This window comes from Symphalangus syndactylus, chromosome 15 (genome assembly GCF_028878055.3).
Source record: "Symphalangus syndactylus isolate Jambi chromosome 15, NHGRI_mSymSyn1-v2.1_pri, whole genome shotgun sequence".
Taxonomy (NCBI): domain Eukaryota; kingdom Metazoa; phylum Chordata; class Mammalia; order Primates; family Hylobatidae; genus Symphalangus; species Symphalangus syndactylus.
In genome coordinates this window covers 92883790-92909280 of record NC_072437.2, presented here as the reverse complement: position 1 = coordinate 92909280, position 25491 = coordinate 92883790, and the positions used below count along the sequence as shown (strand labels likewise).

General features: G+C 37.6%; 1 protein-coding gene across 7 annotated transcripts in view; it reads left to right on the top strand.

Annotated features, from left to right (window-relative positions):
• LNX2 (ligand of numb-protein X 2) overlaps positions 1 to 25491 on the top strand; it is a 109001-nt gene that overhangs the window by 45777 nt on the left and 37733 nt on the right. The window lies entirely within an intron of this gene.

The following is a 25491-nucleotide window of genomic DNA, read 5'->3' as shown; positions in this document are numbered from 1 at the left end:
GATGTGATTAAATCTCAATGGTCTGTTATGCTGGTTACTAGAATCTACAGCTGATCTCCAGGTTTCCTTTTAGCTATTTGTCTCTTCACCACGGAAATTTAACTAATAATGCCCAAAGGAGTCAAACAGTGTCATCTTTGCTTCCTGCCCTTTTGTACCCTCTCCTGGAGGTTTCCCAGTCAGTGAAATGGTTAAATAGTGAAAACTGGAAATAATTAAGAGTCAAAACAAGGCATATAGAAAATTATTTCTCAGATAATTTGGACTTTCAGGAAGCTGGGAGTTTGTTGAGTTTTTACAAACTTGAGTTTGTACTTGTCAGTATTTCATCAGTACTTTATGTTTGTATATTCTGAATTAAGAAAAACAACCCTACCAGTTATTAGGAGTCTGAAAAAGAGTAAATAATTCTATCACTCTTTGTGGAATTTGCAGTTTTATTTTGAAGTTTTTCACGCCTTGTTTAAAAACTATCATCTGTGTTACCTTGTAAAGAACTCTTGGTTTGTAACTGAGCTTATTAGTCTTTAAAATTGGTGTGTAAGACTTTAGTGCCCTGCTTTCTTTGGTACATAAGAACTTGGAGTGTGACCCATGACTCATCAGTTGACGTTGTGGTGCGTTTTTAGAAACTAGGAATGCCATAGTAGATTTCCCTTAAGCAGCAGTAGAGGAAGTAAATACAAGAAAACGCAAATTTGTCTATTTCTGTGCTGGTGTGATTACAGCTGAATGTTAAATTGATTCTTAGAAATGTGTTATAACACTGCACATTTCAATAAGCTTGAATAGAATATGTGTAAACAATGTGTCTTGCAAAAAGATTATTAAATGTAGCAATAACTTACATTTCTCCCATTTTTATGATAGGAAATAACTTTGCAGATAAATTTGATACTTAATATTTAGATTTGTGTTTTACTTATTTACTTTTGAAACAGAAATGAAGCAGTAAAGAAAAAGCATTGTCTGGGGCATGCAACTTCATTTTTAGTGCTCCATAAAATTGTTCTTATTTTTGATGTGAAGATCTTGTTTCTGTACTTTGCTTTTTAATCATGTATATAAGAACCAATCTTGACTGCTTTCTGATTTCTACTTTATTTCTTTTTGTGCATGCTCCCTTGCTCCTGCCGTAAATATACTTCCATATGCATGAAAGTGTATGTGTTCAGATAGATACTTCATGAAAAACAAGCCTGAAGTGAGCTCTTCACCCCAGCTGCCTGGTTCGCCTAGAGTTGACTGCTGTTAGTTTTTTTGTATATCCTTCCAGGCATATTTTGTGTGTATAAACTCATGTGTTTATCTATATATTAATACATAGATATTTTAAAACTCATACTGTTCTGTACCTTGATTTAAAATAGTGCAAAATTTGTTTTACTTTGCTAATTTTTTTGAAATTTAACTTGATCACCTTTCGTTTGCTGATCCCACCTTAATTAATGTAACGTTAAGGAAAACAGGTTTTCTTTGTTGGATATAATTGTGAACAAAATGATTATTTGAGCCTTTTTTTTTGAGCTTTTCTCTTTTTTTTGTTTTCGTTATGAATCATGACCTTGTTGCTTAATCCTTTTTCAAGGGAATGCTGAACACAATAAAAATTAATCTGGGCATCTTCATGATAACTTAACATAAGATATGTACTAGGTGGCCTTGGTCTAGCAAATATAGCACAACCATGAAATAAAACATATTTGGTATACTAATTCAGCTAAAAAGCTTGATTATTAGGGAATTTTGTAGTACAAGTTGTGCTTAATTAAAAATTATTTGTTTAACACATCTCTTTGCTAATTGGGAATGTCTTTGTGCATTTTACAGTGTTCGTCAAGTCTGCAGGTTGTCCCTTTACAGTTTTAGTATTTGTAGTGGACACTCTTAGAATAGCTTTCATTTTGAGGATTGTCACGTGCATCCATTTTGTTCTTCTAAAAAGGGGTGTGGGAAAGGTGGTCTTTTCCTTGAGTTCAATTAGAATATGGTGTTAGGTCTAGAGGGGAAAAAAAGGTAAATTGTTTTCAGTAATTTATGAGTATTGCCCTAGAAAGTTTTAATATTTTCAGTGTTACATTGCTTTTCTTTCTGTGGTGAAATATAAGTGGACAGAATTGTGCAACTGCCAGTATTAATCATTGTAATAACTGCCATTTGTGTGACTGCTCTGTGGCTTATCTCTGAGCTAGGAACTTTAAGTTTCATTCAGTAGTTAATTGTCATAGTAACCCTGTAAGGTCGATATTTTTCATTTAAGGACAGGAGCTCAGAAAGTTTCAGAGGTAATATACAATTTGGACAAGATAATATGGTTACCTATGATTGGAAACCAGACTTCTTTGACTTAAAAGCTGTCTTACTCTTTACTGTACTAGGGTTATATAAAAGTTAAAGTTTTGGTAGAATCATAATTGTTTTCTTTCTTCTTGCTGAAAAGGACTTTAAAGATCATTTTAGTTTATGCCACATAGCTGGTCAGTGAAGAGATAGTTCTAAGAGTAAATGGCCACAGTCATGTTCTTGGACTCATAATGAGATGATTTTTCAATAGAAACTCAGTGGAATTGTTTTGTTTTAATGCAGTTGAATGATTTTGTAGAAACCCTGGTTTCAGTTTTAAAGGGAAAAGCCTGTTGCTTGCATTATCTATCTCTGTCCACCTGTCTTTCAGCATGTCTGCCATTAGTCTCTCTATTAAACCTAGAGAAAGGAACAGTTACATTCTTTATATACTGCTTCAACTTCTTCGATGTTTAATTTTGGTTAGTAGTCTTCAAGCTTACGTAGTGAAATGTTTGGAAGGGTAACGGGGTTAAAGAGTAATTGGTTCTTTGTTGCAGAGACGACCCGGAAAAAGCATATGATTACCCTGACTTTTGTAATAGGCTATCAGCAAGAACTCTAATTTTATCAAACCATTCTTGTAATACTTACCTAGTGAGATATTTACCTACATGGTTCTGTGTATTCATTTTGTATGTCGTTTTCTTCAGAAAAGGTCTGTTTTTCCCCCATTAAAATTCAGTAGGTCAGCACCAAAAGACAGGGCAAAAAAAAATTAAATAGAAATAACTTAATAATACAATTCAATAGGAAATGGCAGTTTAGGAGCAAGCATAAGAAAAGGGGTTGCATGATTTATAGTCCTTTGGGTATATACCCAGTAATGGGATGGCTGGGTCAAATGGTATTTCTAGTTCTAGATCCCTGAGGAATCGCCACACTGACTTCCACAATAAATCATGCTGCTATAAAGACACATGCACACATATGTTTATTGCGGCACTATTCACAATAGCAAAGAGTTGGAACCAACCCAAATGTCCAACAACGATAGACTGGATTAAGAAAATGTGGCACATATACACCATGGAATACTATGCAGCCATAAAAAATGATGAGTTCATGTCCTTTGTAGGGACATGGATGAAACTGGAAAACATCATTCTCAGTAAACTATCGCAAGGACAAAAAACCAAACACTGCATGTTCTCACTCATAGGTGGGAATTGAACAATGAAAACTCATGGACACAGGAAGGGGAACATCACACTCCGGGGACTGTTGTGGGGTTGAGGGAGGGGGAGGGACAGCATTAGGAGATATACCTAATGCTAAATGACGAGTTAATGGGTGCAGGAAATCAACATGGCACATGGATACATATGTAACAAACCTGCATATTGTGCACATGTACCCTAAAACCTAAAGTATAATAAAAAAAAAGGGGTTGCAACAAAAAAAGACTAACATCTTTGTTTCAACCCTTTGAGCCATAGATTTCTTTCTTTCTTTTTTAATTTGTGGAATAGTAGAATTTTTTACTTTTTATATTACAAAATAATTAAATGGTAGAACATTTGGTAATAGATATTCATAGAAAATCGGGAAAAGCAGATAAGAGTAAGAAAAAAGTGTGCAATCTCTTCTACCATATATATATTATATCTCCATGGTTTGCTCTTGCTCCCATTTCTAGTTGTTGGGCACTCTTCTAATCTGCAGTGAAACTTATGGTGGATTAAATTTGTGATGCTCTTTGGAGTGTCAAAGGACTTCCACTAAATCCCTCCTTATTCTTACTCTTTACCCTCTGTTTCTTTGATCACCCATAGTGTGCTCGATAGCTGAGGAGTGATTTGCACGGAGTGCACTGCTCACTCTGCCCAGTGTGTGGATCTGCTGGCTGTGCCTGCTGTCCTCATCTGAGAGGGTACCATAGCATAGCATGGAAAGAGTACGGTTCATTTTATACTGTGATTTTTGAGACGGAGTCTTGCTTTGTCGCCCAGGCTGGAGTGCAGTGGCATGATCTCGGCTCACTGCAAGCTCCGCCTCCCAGGTTCACGCCATTCTCCTGCCTCAGCCTCCTGAGTACCTGGAAGTACAGGAACCCGCCAGCACGCCCGATTAATTTTTTGTATTTTTAGTAGAGACGGGGTTTCACCATGTTTGCCAGGATGGTCTTGATCTCCTGACCTTGTAATCCACTGGCCTCAGCCTCCCAAAGTGCTGGGATTACAAGTGTGAGCCACCGCGCCCAGCCTTTTTTTTTTAAAGGAAGGAAAACATTTCAGAAAAACAGCAAAACAAATTGGTGCATTGCAGAGTGAATGCCTATGAATAAGATAGGCATGTGTTAAAATGGCAGTTGGACATCTCCTTTTTGGTGGAATACATAATAGTCATTTTTTCACCAATTTGAAGTTTGTCATTGTAAGCTACAATGACATTAAGGTAGTCAGGAAGCATTTCTTAAAATTTTGTGCCCCATTGTTGATATTTGTGTAGAAGAAAAGTCAACAGTAACTATCTAGGGATTGGCTGCCCCTTGACAGGTAAGAGACTACATAAAAAATGGGATCTGACCACGAAACTGTTTATGTATTCAGGCACCGCTAGTGGCTTCCCTAAGTGGCTATTGTTACTATTTCTTTGTCATCAGTAGATGTCTGTTTACTGATTTGGACTGTCACCTGCTGAGTTCTATAATGGCATCGATTATGTAAGCATACCGTATTGAAAAATATCATAGTATATCCAAGAGTGATTTGCTTGTTTCTAGGACAGTTGTGCTGCTTTTTTGCAAGCTAATTCAGAATGTGCAGTTGTACCAGGGTGTGTATTTGTTCTTATTTTAAGGAGTGGCATCAGATGCTATTGTTGGTCCCCCCAGAACTTAATTAAAGGACATAGTTCCAAGATGGAGTTATGTTAGTAAAGGTGACTAAATCTTTTAGTATAGCAAATGAGAATTAGATTTTAAAGAGCGACATTGACAGTGTTCTTTTTTAACAAATATCTTTCAGTTTATATTATTGATCTAAATTGTAAGTTAAGTGAGCCATAAATTGTTGGTATTATTAAGTAGTAAGAGATAAACAGAAAAGTTAGTATTTTGATACCAGCTTCCTAAGCAACAGTGCTAATATTTGACAGCATAATTATTTCATGAGGCACTGAATGAAAGCGTAGTTTAAATCATGTGACTTCTTGAAAGTAGAAAAAAATTTAAAGTTACATATAAAATTTATAATATTGTAATTTCTGTTAATACTGCCCTGTATCTTACATACCTCAATTATTTTTGTGCTGTATCTTACAAATAGATTTAACTCAAAAGTAATTAAAATGTTAATTGATCACACATAACACAATGGCTAAAATTAAAAAGACAGCATCAAATGTTGAAAAGAATATGGAGCAACCAAAGCTTATACATTCTTGTTAGGGAAGTCAAATGGTACAACCACTTTGGGAACGGTATGGTGGTTACTTATAAAACTAAGCATCTACCTTCCCTGGGACTCAACCCTTCTACTCTTAGGTATTTACCCAAGAGAAATGAAAACATAGGTTCATAGAAGTTGTTGTTGATAATCACCAAAAACTGGAAACAGCCCAGTTGTCCATCAGTAAGGGACACAATACAATGATATACTGCCAAGCAATGCAAAGAAACAGACTATTGATATATACCACAGCATAGGTAAATCTCAAAAACATGCTGAGTAAGAGAAGCTGTATGCAAAAGAGTACATACTCTATGTTCCCATTTAGGTGATACTCTAGGATAGTCAAAACTAATCTATGATGGAAAGAATATCAGACCAGGGGTTGCCTCTAGAGATAATTGGGGTTGAGATTGGCTGGGAAGGGCATAAAAACCCTGGAGTGATGATTCTGTTCTCTATCTTAATAGGGATTTGGGTTCCGTAGTTGTATGCATTTATCAAAAGCTTAATTAATGTAGACTTAGGATTTGCACATTTTACTTGGTGTGGTGGTACATGCCTGTAATCCCAGCTACTTGGGAGGCTGAAGTAGGATGATTGCTTGAGTCCTGGGCAACATGGCGAAATGCAGTCTTAAAAAAAAAAAAGTTCTACACGTTTTTTTTTTGTATTTAAATTCCACCTCAAAAGCCAAATGTAAACAAATAGGGAACTTCAGCTGATATGCATACTGTCATATTTAGAAGTGTACTGACTTCTGCATTTACTTTGAATATCATGAAGTTGATAAAACAGGGAAGGATGAGGAGATATGTGACAAAGCACATATAGTTAAATCTTAATGGTAGACTTGTAAAGTACAAGTGTTTTCCCTGAAAATGTTGAACTTTTCAGTGTGTTTGAAAATGTTCATAGTAAATTGTTGGGAAGGTCAGGTGCAATGGTTCAACATGCCTGTAATCCTAGCTTCTTGGGAAGCTGAGGTGGGAGGATCGCTTGAGCCCAGGAGTTCAAGACTACAGTGAGCTGTGATTATGGCACTACATTCCACCCTAGATGACAGAACTGAGACCCTGTCTCTAAAAATAAAAATTTTAAAAAATTTTTGGGAAAATATTAATAATGGAATTTTCCATTGTCTGTTCATGCATGATATATTATTTTACAAACTTTATTTTGTTCCTCTTTGCTTCAGTGATATTTATGAGCTTATGGCTGAGAATTTTTGAGAACTTAACTATACTGTTAATTACACCAAATCATAGCCTTATTTGAGGAGTTAGAATTTAGAGAAGTATCATTCTAGTTTATTAATGCAGTTGTCTTTCTTTGGGGCTGTCATCAGTTTTCTCAGCAATGTCTGCAGATAGGGTGTTATAAATCATGTGGCTTCTGTGGAATTGCATCACGTATTGCTTATATAATGCCTTTCTTATTTTTTCTTTAATGATGGGGAAGAGGGAGGGAACAGTAAAAATTTCTTAATTTCAGGTACTGCTGAAAGTGGACTTTGGAATTAGATGGACTAGAGTTTGAATCCCATTCCAATCACTGATAGCCTAGTTGTTTTTAATCCCTTGGATCCCCATTTTCCTCATCTATAAAATGGTAATAGTGATGGTAACTACTTCACAGGGTTTGTTGGAAAGATTAAATGAAATACTGCTTGTAAAGCAATCAGTATAATGTCCAGCATGTAATAATAGTGAATAATAGTGAATAAATAGTGAATAAATTGAGCATGTAATAATAGTGAATAATAGTAAATAAATTGAGCTATGAAGGAATAAATCACTGGAAATGGACTTTATAAGACTCTTCCAGGTTGTTCCAGATTGTTCTTCCAGGAGTATCAAGTGAAGCAGTCAAGTAATATGGTTAAAGGAAGATAAGCCATACATCAAGCTTATCAATGTTAAGCCACTTCAGTCTTTGTGATTCTGGGGAAGTTGACTTGATGCCTTGTTGCAGAAGTGACCCAGGTCTGGCCCATTAAGGCATCACATGTCCCTGGCTACCGTGATTGGTTCAGCATAGGTACATGACCAAGCCAGCCATTAGAAATAGGAAGATGTAATTCTGGGGCATTTGTTGGCAATATTGTGGAAGCAGAACAAGGGGTCTGACACTGTGCCCCTAAAACTGCTGGGAACTAGCTGCCACATGAAGCCTGAGAATGAACCCAATCTAGAGGAAGCAGAGTTGGGAGAAAGCCCGGAGTCAGTAACACCAATCTTATTTTCCACTTAAGCCACTTTCAGTCAGGTTTTCCATCATTTGCAGCTGAAAGAATTCTACACACAGTTGCTCACCCAGTATCTTATATATTAATGTTTCTTACAGATTACTTACTGAGTCATTCTACAGTTATGTTTCTGTACCATATATATTTTGTTTGTATAGTGGCTAATCTACTGGTTAGATTTTATGTTCTTTGAGGAAGCGACTTACTCCTGATATGCATGCTTTTCGTCCCCATTGGAATATCTGTACCCATGTTGTCTGGTACAAGATACTAGCCTTTTGTTGTCATTGGGTTTGAAATGTGGCTAGTCCCAACTGAAATGTGTTGTAAGTATAAAATGTATACTGTTTTTGGCCGGGGGCGGTGGCTCAAGCCTGTAATCCCAGCACTTTGGGAGGCCGAGGCGGGCGGATCACAAGGTCAGGAGATCGAGACCATCTTGGCTAACACGGTGAAACCCCGTCTCTACTAAAAATACAAAAAATTAGCCGGGCGTGGTGGCGGGCGCCTGTAGTCCCAGCTACTCGGGAGGCTGAGGCAGGAGAATGGCGTGAACCCAGGAGGCGGAGCTTGCAGTGAGCCGAGAGCGTGCCACTGCACTCCAGCCTGGGCAACAGAGCGAGACTCTGTCTCAAAAAAAAAAAAAAAAAAAAAAAAAAAAAAATGTATACTGTTTTTGAAATGTAAATTTTCAAAAACCTAATATGACAAAAGAATGTGAAATTTCCCGATCATTTTGTGTCATTGGCTAGTAAATGTCTTTGTACTAGACTAAGCTCTGTGAGCTCTCCAGAGTAACCCTATCCTCCGGTGCAGTGCCTGGCATGCAGCAGATAACCAACATGTATTTGTTGAATGAGTCATGAATTTTCTGGTACATAACTGATGTGCCTGTTAGTTATGTGCCATGCTGGTTAACTGATAGGGGAAAACAAGATAAAGTGGTTTTAAAAAATGTATCATTCTTTACTCTTAGGTTTTCTTCATCTAGGCTGTTTCCATGGAAACAGCAACCAAAAGATTTTCAGGATTGGCGTAATCCTCTTTGCGTGATATTTGCTGCCATTGTTAACCAAGACCCACAAGTTTAAATATGTAGATGTATGTTTCTTGAGTTTGAGATCCAAAGTGTAAAAGTTTGATTTGAGAGAAAGTTGCTAAATATTTACCTTTTTGGGGTGCCTTTGAAATTCTTCCCTTCCATTAACATAATCTGCAGGAAAGTAAAAGAGTTGCCAAAATACAGGTGCTATTCTATTCGTACAAGATACCTTTGCTGTTGCTTTACTTTATATTGTCTATTCCTAACTTACTTCCTAATTATAGCTTTGGATTACTAATTGACCTTTACCTGGTTAGAACATAAGTACATTGTCTGTAACATAAGTGAATTTCTTTTACTAGAATCGTAAGTTCAGATTGCAATGAGGATACTAGTAGATAAGGAAAGAGGCAGTTATATCCCAGATTGTTCAAACCACCTAGAGCCATTGGCAAGAAAAACCAAGTGGGATTCCAGATCTTGAGGCACTAATTTACAAAGTAGTGGTCAGTGGCCTTAGAAGACGGTGTTGTTCCAATGAGTAAACAAAGGCTCCTTTTGGTATCTGTATGTTAAAGCCCTAGGACAAAAGCTTCAAGCTTGGTTAAAACATTTCTGTATAGACCCTTTTATATACAAAGGTTGCACTCAAAGCACTGTACAAATTTTGTGCCCCATGACAAATATAAATGAATATTTTCCAAGAAGCTTTGTGAGAGATTGATGGGCAGCTCAAAATTTGAGATGCTATTCAGTTTTATGTTCATTCAAATTGATTTTGATATCTGAACACAGAAGCATATAATTGTTTGAATTCTGTGAATATAAAAAGTAGTGTCGATTTTGAAGCCTCCATTTTATTACAGTAAAAATTAAAAATGAAAATACAAAATTGTGGAAAATTTTTTGTGAGACTAAGAAATGAGGTCCGTCTAGCATTTTGGCCCCCATATAGATGGCAACACATGTTTTCTTCTGGAGAGTTAACAGTAGAGGATAACTTCCCCTTGGATCTGTCATTCACTTGTTTATGTAAACATACATATGTGTATATGTACATGTATGTGTATGTATATACCGTATATGTATAGGTATGTATATATTTTGGTTTGTGCAGCCTGCTCATATTTACTATACTTTAAGTACTAGGTACAGTATATACTTTAAAATTATAGCTCTGGAATCAGACTGCCTGATTTGAATCATGTTTCCATCCCTCACTAGCTTTAGGTCTTGGGCCTTACTCTCAGTTTCCTCATCTGAAAAATGGGGAGGAATGTGAGAATAGTATCCAACTCAGGGTTATCTTGAGGATTCAATCTGTTAATTCTCCATCCCAGTTGATACTATGCCTGATATAAAGTAAGTTCTAAATAAATGTTAGCTATTATCATTCCGTCTCCAAATCTATTCCTTTTACATGTCAAAATTGACCCCATGGGTTAATCCCTGTTTAATTTAGACTGTGTATGATTTTGTGACATCGGTCTCATCCCCTTTTGTTTAATAACAAAAATCCTAATATTCTGTCCTTGTCTTGTGTTCTTGTTTTTTCACTTCTAATTTTAGTGGCCTACATCTCAACCTTTTTCTAGCTGCACTGTTTTTCTTTAGATAATTGGACTTTGATGTTTCAGCCAGATGGGGGCTGTAGGTGTTGATCATGTCTTTGTTTTTTTTTTTTTGAAACAGTGCTGAGACCCTTACCCATTCCTACCCCTGAGTGATGTGCTGTAATGAGCTGGAAGAAGCTTTGTAGATTGTTTAGCACAGTGCCCCAGTTTTTCAAAGCAGAAGGTTAGGGCCTGAGGCTGCAACTCCTGCTGATGATGGACATTTGTTATAAATTGAAAGACATTTTATTTCTCAACAGTACAGTTTATAGAGTAAAATAGTAAATGGATTATTAAATTTTGGCTTTTTGGAGATACCAGGAAATTCTTATATTTATGAGAAACTACTTTTGAATTGTAAGGAATATAGGGATATTTTGATGGGAAATATGAAGAAAGTTCCCTTATAATTCTCTTTTCTTTGATATGTCTATGCTGGTTATGGTATGCTAACACCTTTTCTTACCCTCTTGCTTCTTTCTCTCTTTTAAAACTTTTGTATCCTAAAATGTTGCTCAAATCCATTCCTCCTTTGACTGTTGATAGTCATTACCTTAGTTCAAACTCTCATTACCAGTCATCTTGGCCACTGCAGTAACTTTCTGTTTTACCCCCGTTCATTATTGCCATAACTCCGCTGCCAGAGTTACCTACCCAGACACATGGATCTAGTCACATCATTTAACTCAGGAACCCTTGCTTTCTCTCTGTACCTAGTACAGCTCTGAGACTCTCTTTTCTGTCCATCCACCCCATTACATGCATATACCCACATAGAGTGCATCAACTGTTCCTGAAATATCAATTTTTAAAGCTGTTGTTCCTTGTTCCCCATAACTGTCCATGGAGAGTCCTCGTATTGTTTCTGAGCCAGTGTACTTCTCCAAGAAACTCTTCCCAGTTATTGCAATAGAAATTACTCTTTTCCCTTTATGCTTGCATAACACTTTGCTTCTTTTGTTCTACTTGACCCAGATATCCTTATATTGGATGTCTGCATCTCCTATATGTCATAGCAGGACTTATAAACTGCTGTGTTTCTCAAAATACTGAGTGCCATTTTTATTGTGAAATTAGGAAGATATGGTTTCAATGAAGTTGGTCAGCCACAAAAGGACAGATTGATTTCTGATAAGGATAGGCCTTAGAGGTTTTTCCCTCTAGTAGTAATCTAATGATAAAGAAGTTTATGATTGAGACTAGAGAAAACAGGGAGGCTAACAGAAGCCTAATTTTTTTGAGGGGAAAATGCCTACTTAGGAGTGGAAGGCAACCTTCAGAGAAGTACTCTCTATTAGACACTTATGCAGGTGGGTTAAACTTTACAGAGACATTTTTCTGTATGTTATGACATTGGGAGTAGACTGAGGCTTTCTCTTTGTTAAGTTGGCTCTGTTCAATTGTATTTCCTTGGCAGTGTCTTGAGTCATTCCTTTAATGTTTAGCTTTGTCTCTTGTCGTGTACAAATGTCCTTAGACAAAGGTATATTTTCATAAATTATATGCAGATCACTTGATTGAGATTTTCTTACAGATTTTGTGAAAGATTTTATTTGGAAAGATTTTGTTTGGAAAAGGTGGGTAAGAGTAAAGAATGTAATATTGAAACAGGAAGGGAAGAATGAAGAAAAAGAGAAACAGTTAAGAAAATAAAAAAATAAAATTCGTGAAATGGAATTGGTCTAGGGCTCGCCGTATGTGTGTGTTTAACATACATCTCCGTGGGATCCTTTCCTGTTCACCATCTTTTCTGTTATAATATGTTTTAGAAATAATGGTGATTGGCTTTGTTAAAAACAAGGTTTATAATAAATGATGAATCTGTAAACAATTGTAATTTAATACTGTATATTTGTTTACATCTCACTCAACTGTGAATGGTGCCATGTACAGTTTGTGTGTATACGTTTTGATGGATTTTAACTTTTTATAGTTTGTATATGTTTTATGGTAGTAAATGACAAAATGTGCATATATTTTATGCATTCTTGACATACTTTTTTCTTAATTTTTTCAGTATCTCTAGGCTATACTGTTCATCTGTGAGTTTTTTCAAATTGTCACAGATCTCCAAATAATTTTCTAATAAATTCATTGAAAAAAATCCACATATGAGTGAGCCCATGCAGTTCAAGCCTGTATTGTTCAAGGATCGGCTGTACATGCAAAAGATGGTTGAGCACCATAGATACTTGTGTTTAATACCCTGCACTGAGGCCACCTACTTGTTCCTTTTGTGAGCCTCAGTGTTGGCTTCCTCTTAGCATATGGTTCCTAATAAGTTTGAGTATCTGAATACTCAGCCTACAGCAGATTAGCAGCAACAACTCTAAGTATGTTGTTGGGGGCCAGGGAGAAAAGAGGATGAAGTAACAAGTGACAAATACCATTAGGGTAGGTGGCAGATAAACTAAAAAGTAGAAGATACTATCCAGGTACGAGAGACAGACTAACAAATATTGGAAACAGATTTGAATGGTTTAGATGAATGGTTTGAAGTGACAGCTGGCTAGGACACAGGGTTTTCGGGTTTACAGGTGGACATAGAGACAGATATGATAGAATCTTAGTTATTTGTTAAGAGATCACCTTTTGTGATGAGGAAGTGAAACTAGAGGCAATTAGAAGATAATCAGGAAGTAGCAGGAACCTGAATTAGAGCAGAGGTAGTAGGATTAAGAATTCTAGAGACAAAATTGGTAGGATTCATAAGGCAGGTAAAAGTTGAGGACTCATTTGTTCATTCATATTCCCTTTCCTCAGGTTTTATTATTAATCACATACTCATGTCAGGCATGGAGGTATAGAGATGAATAACTAAGACTTGGTTTCTGCCTTTTAATGGCTGTTCAGTCGGTAGGGAAGACACATGCAAACAAGTGATTGCAAACCACTGCAGTGAAGTGCATGATAACTGTGATAAGTGGCGGTGGAAGGGACATAGTGAGAGCTTGTGTTTGGGTGGATTGGATAGAGCTTCATAGCAGAGTGTTTGCTTGAGCTGGCCACTAAATGGATGGGGGTTCTGCAGATACCCAAGGTAGGAAAGGACATTCCAGGCAGGGAAGAGGATGCCGTGGTCAGGAAGTTGTAAATAATTTGATGTGGCCAAAGCACAGATATGTGGAATTGTGTCAGAAAGTGAAACTAGAGTTGGATCTGGGAAGGTTTGATTGCAAGGTTGAATAATTTGGCTTTAATTTTGTAGAAGCAGTTGGGGACTACAGAAGAGTATTCAGGCAGGGAGAATAGTATCATGGCTTTTTGGATACTAGTGTTGTGACGGAAGGTAGGACAGAAAAAAGACTGGAAAACCTTCTGTGTTTGCTAAAAGAGTAGGTGCAACAAATAACTGAGAGTGTTGGTGGGAATGGAAGAAAGGGGAGGCCACATTCTGGAGGTGGAATCAAGGGGAACTTGGTGCCTAGGTATGGAAAATGAGGCAGGGAGTGAGAAAGAGAAACGGGAGGATCCTCTGGTTCTAATTATGGGATACTGGGAATATAGACGCGCCGTGAGGAAGCGGATCATTTAGAGGGGAATAAAGACCTAGTTTTTGAACACAAGTGTGAGGCAGATTAACAACTGGGAGAAAAATAAAGTTAGATCTATTCTCATACTGCATACTAACCAGAATAAAGTGATAATAAATTTTATTATACAAATGAACTATACAAATGAAGAAAATAGAGGCAAATCTTTATCTCATTATGAAGAAGAAGATAAGAGCGGTGGAAGAACTCTCAAAGGGAAAAATGAGTGTATTCAATTACATGAAAATTGACAGCGTCTTTATGCTGCTAGACAACTAAAAGGCAAACAGGAGGCTTGAGAGAGGTGATTATAATAATGTGATAAAGGGTTGCTGTCTTAATGTGTTGAGTTCAAATCAATTGATAAGAAAAAAACGGTACAGTTCAATAAGAAAAATCTGGGGCTAAGATTATAAACAGACACTTCACAAGATAACTAAGGATAATAATCATATGTTTAATTTAGCTGGACTAAAAAAGATGCAAATTAAAAGAACAATGGAATATTTTCAACTATAAAATTTATAAATATTAAAAGAAAATTGACTAGGCTTGGAACAATTTTGAAAAAGTTAGCATATTTATACATTGCTAGTAGGAGTCCAAATTTTGTTCACCATTTTGGAGGGCAGTTTTGTAATGTAAATCAGAAGTCTTCTTTTCATTTTGGTTCAACAGTTTGACTTTTTGGGGTTTGTCTAAAGGAAGTAATTGGACAGCTGTTACAAAAGAGTGATAGGATGAGAACCAGAACAAGAATGCTATAATTTCAGCCAGCAGGCTGGGCGTGGTGGCTCACACCTGTAATCCCAGCACTTTGGGAGGCAGAGGCGGGCAGATCGCTTGAGGTCAGGAGTTTGAAACCAGCCTGACCAACAAGGTGAAACCTTGTCCCTACTTAAAAAAACAAAACAAAACAAAACCGGGTGTGGTGGTGGGTGCCTGTAATCCCAGCTACACAGGAGGCTGAGGCAGGAGAATCGCTTGAACCTGGGAGGCGGAGGTTGCAGTGAGCCAAGATTGCACCATTGCACTCCAGCCTGGGCAACAAGAGTGAAACTTCATCTCAAAAAAAAAAAAAAAGTAAGTTTCAGCCAGCAAAGAGTTTCAAGGAGACAGACGTTAGTGATATTGAAGAAAGATAAAGTAGTATGTGGGTCTGAGACATGCCATTAGGTTTAGCAGTTAGACATTCATAACCACAGTGAAACTAGTCTCAGTGGCTGATGGAGGTAGAAGCCCTTTTAGGTAAGGAGTTGACAACTGCAGCATGGTATTTTTCAAAACTATTGGAGGTGAAATGGAGGTGAGGGAAAGGGTAACCATTGTAGAAGAATGATTTGTTTTTATTTTTAAAGTTGATAAGACATGAATGTTTTTGTACGTGATGGGGAGAAAGTTAGAGATTGGAGGAAAATGAGATAAATGACAAAGGCTTCCAAAGGTATGAACACAGGTGGAGGAGAAACTAGCTTTTAGAAAGGAGAGGGAGAGATAGGGCAAAAGAAGAAAGGATGTAGACAGATGCAAATCATAAACCTGTAAACATGGGGGTGAAAAATGTTTTGTTAATGGGGTGGAATGCTATCACCTCTGATTGTCTCACTTCCTACCAAAATACAAGATTTCCCCTTTTCATTTAGCATATTTTCTCAAAAGAATTGTCTATACTCTTAACTCCTCCCTTCCAATTCTCACTTGAACTCATTCCAGGAGGCTTCTGCTGTCTCCACCAAAACTCTTATCAAGGTCACCAATGAATTCATGCTGCTAAATCCAGTGCTTAATTCTCAGTCCTAATCTTATTTTACTTGCTTACAGGATTTGACACAGTTGATTATTTCTTCCTCCTTGGAACACTTTTCTTTATCTGCTTTCTCCATACGATACTCTCTTAATTTTCTTCCAATCACAATGGCCACTGCTCCTCTGCCTGGTCCTCTTCATCCCCCAGAAAGGTGCCAAGGCGGAGTCCTGAATCAGCCCTTCTCTTTGCTGCTTACACTCATCTACACTCTTTTAGTGATCTTTTCCAATCTGATGGCTTTCCATACCATCTTTACACCAGTGTTTCCTAATTTATATCATCTTCCCAGTCGTTGTCTTTGAACTGGACTTGTGTGTGCAACTGTCTATTCAGTGTCTCTTCTTAGAAATCTAACAGGCAGTCCAAATTTTACATATTCCAGCTTCAGCATACCCATTAAACCTGCTCTCTTACAGACTTTTGCATCTCAGTTATGCTAACCCCATCTTTCCGGTTGCTCAGATCAAAAATCTTGGTGTCACCCTTGACTTCCCCCCCTGCCATCAGCCCATAAACACATTTTATTAATCAGCAAACCATATTGGTTCTACCTTCAGAATATATCTAAAATTGAGTAATTTCTCTCTATCTCAACTATACTCATGTTCAATCTACCATCATCTGTGGCTCAGAATATTTCAGTAGGCTTTTAATTGCTTCTGCCTTTGACCCCTTCAGATTATTTTCAACATAGCAGCCAGTGATCTGTTAAAATCTGACTCAGAGTAAAAACCAAAGTTTTTAAGGCCCTACAAGATTTAGTTAGCCCAGTAACCATTCTGATGTCTTGTCTTCTCTGAACTTTCCTCATTTTATTTATGCTGGCCTCCTTACTGTTCATTGAACACACCAGGGACATTCTCGCCTTAGGGCCATTGTACTTATTGTTTTCATTTGCCTGTAACAGACATTTTTACACCAGATACCTGCATGGCTTTCTACTTACTTCTTTTTGGTTTTAAATTCAGATGCCGCCTTTTCAGTGAGTTCTTCCTTGATCACGCTGTTTAAAATAGCTGTCCTCCCAGTACTCTGACTTCCCTGCCTTGCTTTCCTTTGCTCTGTAAAACCTTTCAGCATCTAAAATACTGCATTTTATTTCTTCTTGTATGTTGTCTATCCTCCACCCTCTCCCCCATCCCACCCACATGTTAACTTCACAAGGGCAGAGATTTTTGTGTGTTCAGTGCTCAACTCCTAACCCTGAAACAGTAGTGTCTGGCACATAGGAGATTCTCAATAAATCCTAGATGGATGGACGAATGGGAGGTCAGGTTTGAGGTTAGGGAAAAGAATAATTAGTTTGCTTTTCAATATAGTTGGTTTGTGAAAGTTCATTCCCTAGTGGAGATGTCAGAAAGGCAGGTAATAGCAACTTAACATGTGAAACCTGGGATTTTGTTTGAATCCGTTTTGGAAACACAGGAAACTAATATAATTGGAGGTGCATTGTTGATCATCCTAGTGGCTTCATATAGTACAGCCTCTTTATAGTTCTGGCTTTACAGTGCAAATATTTTATTAATATTTGAATCATGTAACATTATGCATTTGTATTTTGCAGGGATATTTGATATATTTGAATCTGTAATGAATTACAATGTATTTTCTTTCTTTTAAGTTTTCTCAGTGTTAGAACTGTAACTTAAGTAAATTAGAAGACATTGTGTCAGCACATGGGACTCATTCTGTGTAAACATCAAAGCCAACAAGGCTCTGGTCCCTGCCCCTGAGGCCATTGTCTATTTAGTCTGGCCTTGAGAAAGCACAAATATGGCTCTTCAAGGTCTGACCCAAAGTTGTTCTTAATCTGATGGTATATATATGTGTGTGTCCATATATATATAGACACATACACACATTTATGTGTACATATACACATACACATGTGTGTACATATACACATACACATGTGTGTACATATACACATACACATACACATGTGTGTATATGTGTACATATGTACATATGCACATATGTGTATACGTGTACATTTACACGTGTGTATACGTGTACATTTACACATATGTGTATACGTGTACATATATGTGTATATGTGTACATATATATGTACACACATATATACATACATACCTATATACATACACACATATAGTATATGTATATACACACTTTATAATACATATATAAAGTTATAAGTAGAGCAAATTGAACATCCTAAATATGCTTTTTAAATTATTGGTGTCACTGATTAGCTTTGAAAGCTACAGCATTTAAATTTCTTATATCTTGTTCTTAGTTAAGATAATGAAGCCTGGGAATCTTTATTAGTAATATCACCATGATATTATTTTAGTTCTGTTTCCTTTACCTTATTGTATAGGTTGATCACAGAATAGCAATATCCACCTGATTCTTTTGCATTTATTGGAGAAAATAGGACTGAAAAGTTTCTTCTTCTGTAGCTTTAGATATTTTTTATGAAAAAGTATAAGATTGGCTCTGGGGCAAAATCTGCTATCTAAAACCACCTATTTACTAACATCTGGGTTAGTACTAAAGCCATCTATGCCGCTAACATTTACCTGTGCTTGCCTTTAAAAAAAACCGGGCTGGGCATGGTGGCTCACGCCTGTAACCCCAGCGCTTTCGGAGGCCGTGGGAGGCCGAGGCGAGCAGATCACTTGAGTTCAGGAGTTCGAGACCAGCCTGACCAACATAGCGAAAACCCGTCTCTACTAAAAATATAAAAATTAGCCAGGCATGGTGGCACGTGCCTGTAATCCCAGCTGCTCAGGAGACAGAGGTTGCAGTGAGCAGAGTTTGCAGTGAGCCAAGATTGCGCCACTGCGTTCCAGCCTGGGCGACAGAGTGAGACTCAAAAAATAAATAAGTAATAAAAATAAAAATAAAAAGCCAACCATAGATGCAGCAGCATCTCCTAAATAGCACTTTTGGCTAACATGTGAAACCTGGCTAACATGGTGAAACCCCGTCTCTACTAAAAATACAAAAAAATTAGCCGGGGGTGGTGGCGGGCACCTGTAATCCCAGCTACTGGGGAGGCTGAGGCAGGAGAATGGCATGAACCTGGGAGGCGGAGCTTGCAGTGAGCCGAGATCACGCCACTGCACTCCAGCCTGGGTGACAGAGCGAGAGACTGTCTCAAAAAAAAAAAAAAAAAAAAATTGCCCCAACTCAGCTGGCTGGTGAAGAATGCTGTTGATGAAGAAAGCCCACGTGTTGGAGGTGCTGGAGAAGTCTTTCTTGTTGGAGCAAAGTTCTTTCCACAGCAGTCTTATTGGCAGAGGTTCATCTAGATGTTACTGGAAAGGTTTAGCATGATATTTAATATATTTCCATTTTGAAGTAATTTTATGTAAATTCTGTTTCCAAATTAAGGTAACATGATTTAGAGTAACCTTTGAAAGTATAACTTTAGTATAACTGTCTCACTGTAGGAATTAGGTAACCCAGTTTGGTTTTTGCGTTCATCACTTTGCACTAAAAAAACCTTTTTCATCATGGTTTAGGAGAATTTCAAAATTAGGAGAACTAAAGGTGAAGGGCATTTAAAATTTTAAATTTTCTATTAGCCACAATTTGACCTCCCTTATATAGAATATTTAAAAGATTAAAGTTATCAAAAAAATAAAAATGAACAAATACTGAGACTAAAAGGTAAATATACCAATAAGTGTTTTATTATATGTAAACAGATACAGAATCGTGTTTTAGAGCTAAATTCAAACTCCCTCTGTGTGTGTATGTGATTAATTACTTTTTAAGCAAAGCCAATAGATTATAGTTGTAGCCAGTAGTTTATAGAATAAAATTTATGTGAAGCTCCCATATGATATGGTAAATATTTCTATGCAGCTAAATATCCAGATATGCTTCTTCCAGTAGGAAGAGGCTCTGGGAAAAGAACTTTATTTCAGGAGAGACAGACTCCTATAGCAAGGCTCAATCAAGCATTTTTCCATTTTTAGTTTTTGCTTTTCCAAAAGGATTGTTGGTTATTGACCGTACTTCTTGTGAAAGAAAGGTTTTAGAACTCTTCGATTCTCTTTATCAGTCATTTACCCCCTTTTCTTTCATCGAATCCACAGGGTCAAAACTGTTTTCACAATGCTTTTCTCACTCTTTTTTGCACAAGTGTCTAGTAGAATTTTCCAGACCTCACATGTGAGCTCATGACAGATTAAAAACAGAAACATATATGAGACTCCAGATTAACAAACATGTAAAATAATATATTTCTTCTTACTATGTTTTTTATTTTGAAAAAAGTTATTTTCCATAAAAATGTTAATCTACTGGGTTTGTTTTTTTCTTAACATGGATATTTGAATTTTCATTACTAACATAATGAATACAGACAGATAGAAGCTGTTTGGGAGCTTCAGTAATTTTTTAATTAAACTTTTTATTTTGTGATAATTGTAGATTCATATACAGTTGTAAGAAGAAATAATACAGAGAGATCCCATGTACTCTTTATCCAGTTTCCCCCAATAGTAGCATTTTGCAGAACTATAGTACAGTATCATAACCAGGATATTGGCATTCATACAATTTCCATTGTCACATAACCCCTTGTGTTGCCCTATTATTTGCCCCTAACCCTTCTTGATCCTTGGCAACCACTAATCCATTTCTATAATTTTGTCATTTCAAGAATGTTATATGCATGGAACAATACAGTATGCAGCTTTTTAGCATTGGCTTTTTTCGCTCATAATTTTCTGGAGATTCATAGAGGTTGTTGTGTATATTAATAGTTCATTCCTTTTTATTGCTGAGTAAAATTCTGTGGTATAGATGTGCCACAGTTTGTTTACCCATTCATCAGTGGAAGTACATCTGAGTTGTTTTGTAGTTTCTGGCTACTAAAAATAAAAGTTGCTAGAAACATTCGTGCACAAGTTTTTGTGTGAATGTAAGTTTTCACCTCTCTGGATTAAATGCTTAAAGGTATAGTTGCTGGATTATATGGTAGTTGCATGAATTTTTTAAGGAAACTGCCAAACTTGTCCAGAGTGGATAAAAGGATTCTGAAGTCAAACAAGTTTGACAGCACTGCTTTGTTTGTTTTGTTTTTTTGTTTTTTTTTTGGTGACACAGTCTCACACTTTTGCCCAGACTGGAGTGCAGTGGTGCCATCTCGGCTCACTGCAAGCTCTGCCTCCAGGCTTCACGCCATTCTCCTGCCTCAGCCTCCCGAGAAGCTGGGACTACAGGCACTTGCCACCATGCCCGGCTAATTTTTTGTATTTTTAGTAGAGATGGGGTTTCACCGTGTTAGCCAGGATGGTCTTGACCTCCTGACCTTGTGATCCACCTGCCTTGGCCTCCCGAAGTGCTGGGATTACAGGCGTGAGCCACCACACCTGGCGACAGCACTGCTTTATACAGAAGCAGCTATCAAAGCTGATATGTGACATATACAATGAGAGAATTTTCTTGTGTTGATACCAAGTAAGGAAACTTTTTTCCCTTACCCCTTTGAAGATTAAAGGGAGTATTACCTTATTCTTTGTGCATTTGTAAATTAACGGGCTGGGTTCATATGTTGATTCCTTTGAAGTGCCACAAATGCACAATATTTCCTCATATATCAATATAGTTATACATATCAGGACCCTTTTTGCACTTCAGGATCATGTATGAGCCTGAGAACAATCTTTTTTAAATGCCTAGTATGTCCTAAGAAGTGGGAATACAAAAGATTAAAAAGACTATTTTTACCCTCAAAGAGGAGGGGAGGCAGATGAGCAAACATGCACTGTGGGAATTGCTGAAGGGAAAATATGTGTAAAGGGCAGCAGGAGCAGAAGGGAAGGGGGGGAGCGCTCAAGAGTAGGAGGAGGCAGAATTTGAGCTGAAGCTAAGGAATGAGGAGGATGGGCCAGGGGGACTTGAGAGGTAGGGTATTCTTAGACTCCTGGTACCGATGAGTTAAGGGAACCACAGATGCTTCCTGTCTAACCTTCGGTGGTAACTCTTAGCTCATCGTCTTTTTCCCTGGGCTGGATCTCTTAGGTTAGGGCCAGTGAAGACCCTTTAAATCTGAGTCAGGAGTAACATCAGGAGAAATGAACTGAATAATACATAGTTTTGGAGTATGCAAACTGATGGTGGAAAACCATAGTTCTTTCTGAGAGTCTTCGGGATATTCTTATCCCTTAAACCAGGAAGATCAAGCGTGTTAATCTTAACTAGAATTAGGTAGTAAACTCCCTTCCTATTGCACTGGCTATTTTTCAAGATATTATTTTAAATGTGTTGTAATAATCCCACCCAAGCTAACAGCTTCCTTCTCTTTACTATTCCAGCAATACTGTTAAATAGATTATACAGTTAGAAAAGATGCACATTATGCTACATTTTATCTTTATATTTTAGGAAATGTTTGAGACTATTATTTATTTAACTTGTACTTTAGTATTTCACACTGCTCACAGATACATAATATCTGAACTCAAACATATATGAACATGGGCATAGCCTCCTGTATACACAGATGTAGTTTTGTTCACCTAAACTTGCTGAGAGAAAGCATTATTGTCCCCCAGTTGGTCATTCAACATTTATTGAGCTCCTCCCCTGTGGGAGGCTCCCTCTTAGAGCTGATAGTTCAGTGAGGGATCCTAGTGTGAGAGTAGTGTAAGGCAGTACAGCCAACTTGCACACAAAGCAGAAAGAGAAAGATCTGCCTGAGCTGGGAGAAGAGGGGTGGGATTGGGGCTTAGAGAAGTGAGGTCAGGATGCCTTTCTCCTTACAAAACTCATGCTCTAAAGCTTTCATGGAATATCTTTCCTATTATGTTATTTTAAAGCCAGAAGGAATAGGTTTATCTTCCTTCTTTCTTACTAAGTAACTATATGCTATATGGCTTTGCGCAAATAATAAAATCTGTCTGAATATTTGATTCTCTATTTTTAATAATAGATAGCACTTACATCGCACCTATGATTTGCCAGATACAGCAATATATATGTGTATGTGTATATATATATGTATATATATCTGAACTTAGATATTATATAGATATAGATATATGTACTGCCTTATATATATACGTATATATGTATATATACGTATATATATAAGTAAGTATATATATAAGTGTATATATATACACGTATTCTTTATATTGACCCTTTGAGATAGACCACTGTTACTAAATGGGAACATGTTAATTTTCCTCATGAAAAGTTTTTTGATAAAATGAAAATAAAGAACTGAAGTTATTTAGAAATTTAGAAAGTAGCTAAAATATAATCATCTTAAATACTTTCTTAGTCATCATGTGGGAGGCTAGAATTGTAGTATTTTTCTTGAGGAAGAGAAAAATTAGAATAAACACTATCACAAAGAGGGGTAAAAAATAAGTGAATATTCTTGCTAATTGGTAATTCTTGCTATTGGGTAGGAAACAAGAATCTGCAGAAATTCTGTATTAAAATACCTAGCCTGAATGCGTCTGTCTGGCTGAGATACAGGATGTTTCTCTCCTTAATCTCGTGTACTTGCACTGATGTGTTAAAAGTTACGATGCTCAAAGGGAGAAGAGCATGAATTATAAAATGCGAGAAATGTTTGCTTTCTTGATGTTGGTATTGATAGGAGTTTAGATTACAGGCTGCTAGTATTATTTTTTATTATTTATTATATATCTATTTATTTATTTAATATTTTTTTCTTTTTTGAGAGAGAGTCTTGCTCTGTTGCCCAGGCTGCAGTGCAGTGGTGCCATCTTGGCTCACTGCAAGCTCCGCCTCCCAGGTTGACGCCATTCTCCCGCCTCAGCCTCCTGAGTAGCTGGGACTATAGGCGCCCGCCACCACTCCTGGCTGATTTAAAAATATAGTAGAGACGGGGTTTTACTGTGTTAGCCAGGATGATCTCAATCTCCTGACCTCGTGATCCACCCGCCTCAGCCTCCCAAAGTGCTGGGATTACAGGTGTGAGCCACCGTGCCTCGCCCGTTTTTTTTTTTTTTTTTCTTTTTCTGAGACCGAGTCTCACCCTGTCACCCAGGCTGGAGTGCAGTGGCATGATCTCTGCTCACTGCAACCTCTGCCGCCTCCTAGGCTCAAGCTATTCTGCCTCAGCCTCCTAAGTAGTTGGGACTACAGCCATCCACCACCATGGCCGGCTAATTTTTATATTTTTAGTAGCAATGGGGTTTCACCATGTTGGCCAGCCTAGTCTCAAACTCTTGACCTCAGTTGATCTACCCGCCTCGGCCTCCCAAAGTGCTGAGATTACAGACGTGAGCCACTGTGCCCAGCCTTGCTAGTATTATTTTATTAGTTCTTAAAAACACAATTTATCTGAGGCCAACTGTCCCGCCTGAATCCTATGCCACCACCTCCTAATTTTTGACAGTTGTTAAATCTGTTAAAACATTAATGTTGTTTTTCTTTTAAATTTTTTATTTATTTAGAGACAGGGTCTTGCTTTGTTGCCCAGGCTGGAGTGCAGTGGTGCAATCTTGGCTCACTACAGCCTCAAAATCCTGGGCTCAAGCAGTCCTCCTGCCTCAGCCTCCCAATTAACTGGGACTACAGGCATGCACCACCACGCCTGGCTAATTTTCTTATTTTTTGTAGAGACAGCATCTCACCATGTTGCCAGGCTGGCCTCAAACTCCTGGGCTCAAGGGATTGTCCCACTTCAGCCTCCTGAGTAGCTGGGACTGCAGGCACATGCCACCATGCTCAGCTAATTTTTTTTTTTTTTTTCTGTAGAGACAGGGTCCTACCATATTGCCCAGGCTAGTCTCAAATTCCTGACTCAATCAGTCGTCCCACCTCAGCCTCCCAAAGTGCTAGCATTACAGCAGTGAGCCTCTGCACCTGGCCTACTTTAATGTTGTTTTTCCAATAAATACTTTAAATAAATAAGCAAATACATATATGTGATTGGAGAATTTTGTTATTGAAATAGAAATGCTAGTAGCCTCGACATGGTATCCTACTCTTAAGGTTCTTGTGGCAGGAATGCTAAGTTCTAGAATTCCCCTCCCCTGAGTGTGTTTTCTTTGCTGCACAGTTTTACCTGCTTCATATTCCCTGAATGTGCTGTGTACCCTCAAGCCCCTGCAACTTAGCTGATGCTTTTTTTCACCCAAGGTGCCCTTGTCCATTTTTTCTCTCTGGCTGATACTTCTGTCACAATTCAGCAGTCCCATGTTTTTTTTTTTTCCCTTTTGAAAGTATTTCCGGCCACAAAGCCAGAGTTAGATGCCAGTTCTTTTCATGTCTCTCCATATTCACATAACACCCTGTGCATAACTTTCTTAGAGTACTTAGTAAATTGAATTTTAATAATGGGTTTTAACTGTCCTCTCCCTACCTCTTCTGTCTCGATGTTCAATGTTTGGTACATTCTAGAGGTTCTTCTTATGTGAATATTTACAGAAGAAGAAATACAGAGCTGCTGCCTTTGGAGTTGAATATTTAATCCCTGATCCTTCAGCAGTAGAAAGATGGAAACGGATGAGGGGAGCATTCCTGGCTAGGCTCGCACTACCCTGGAGG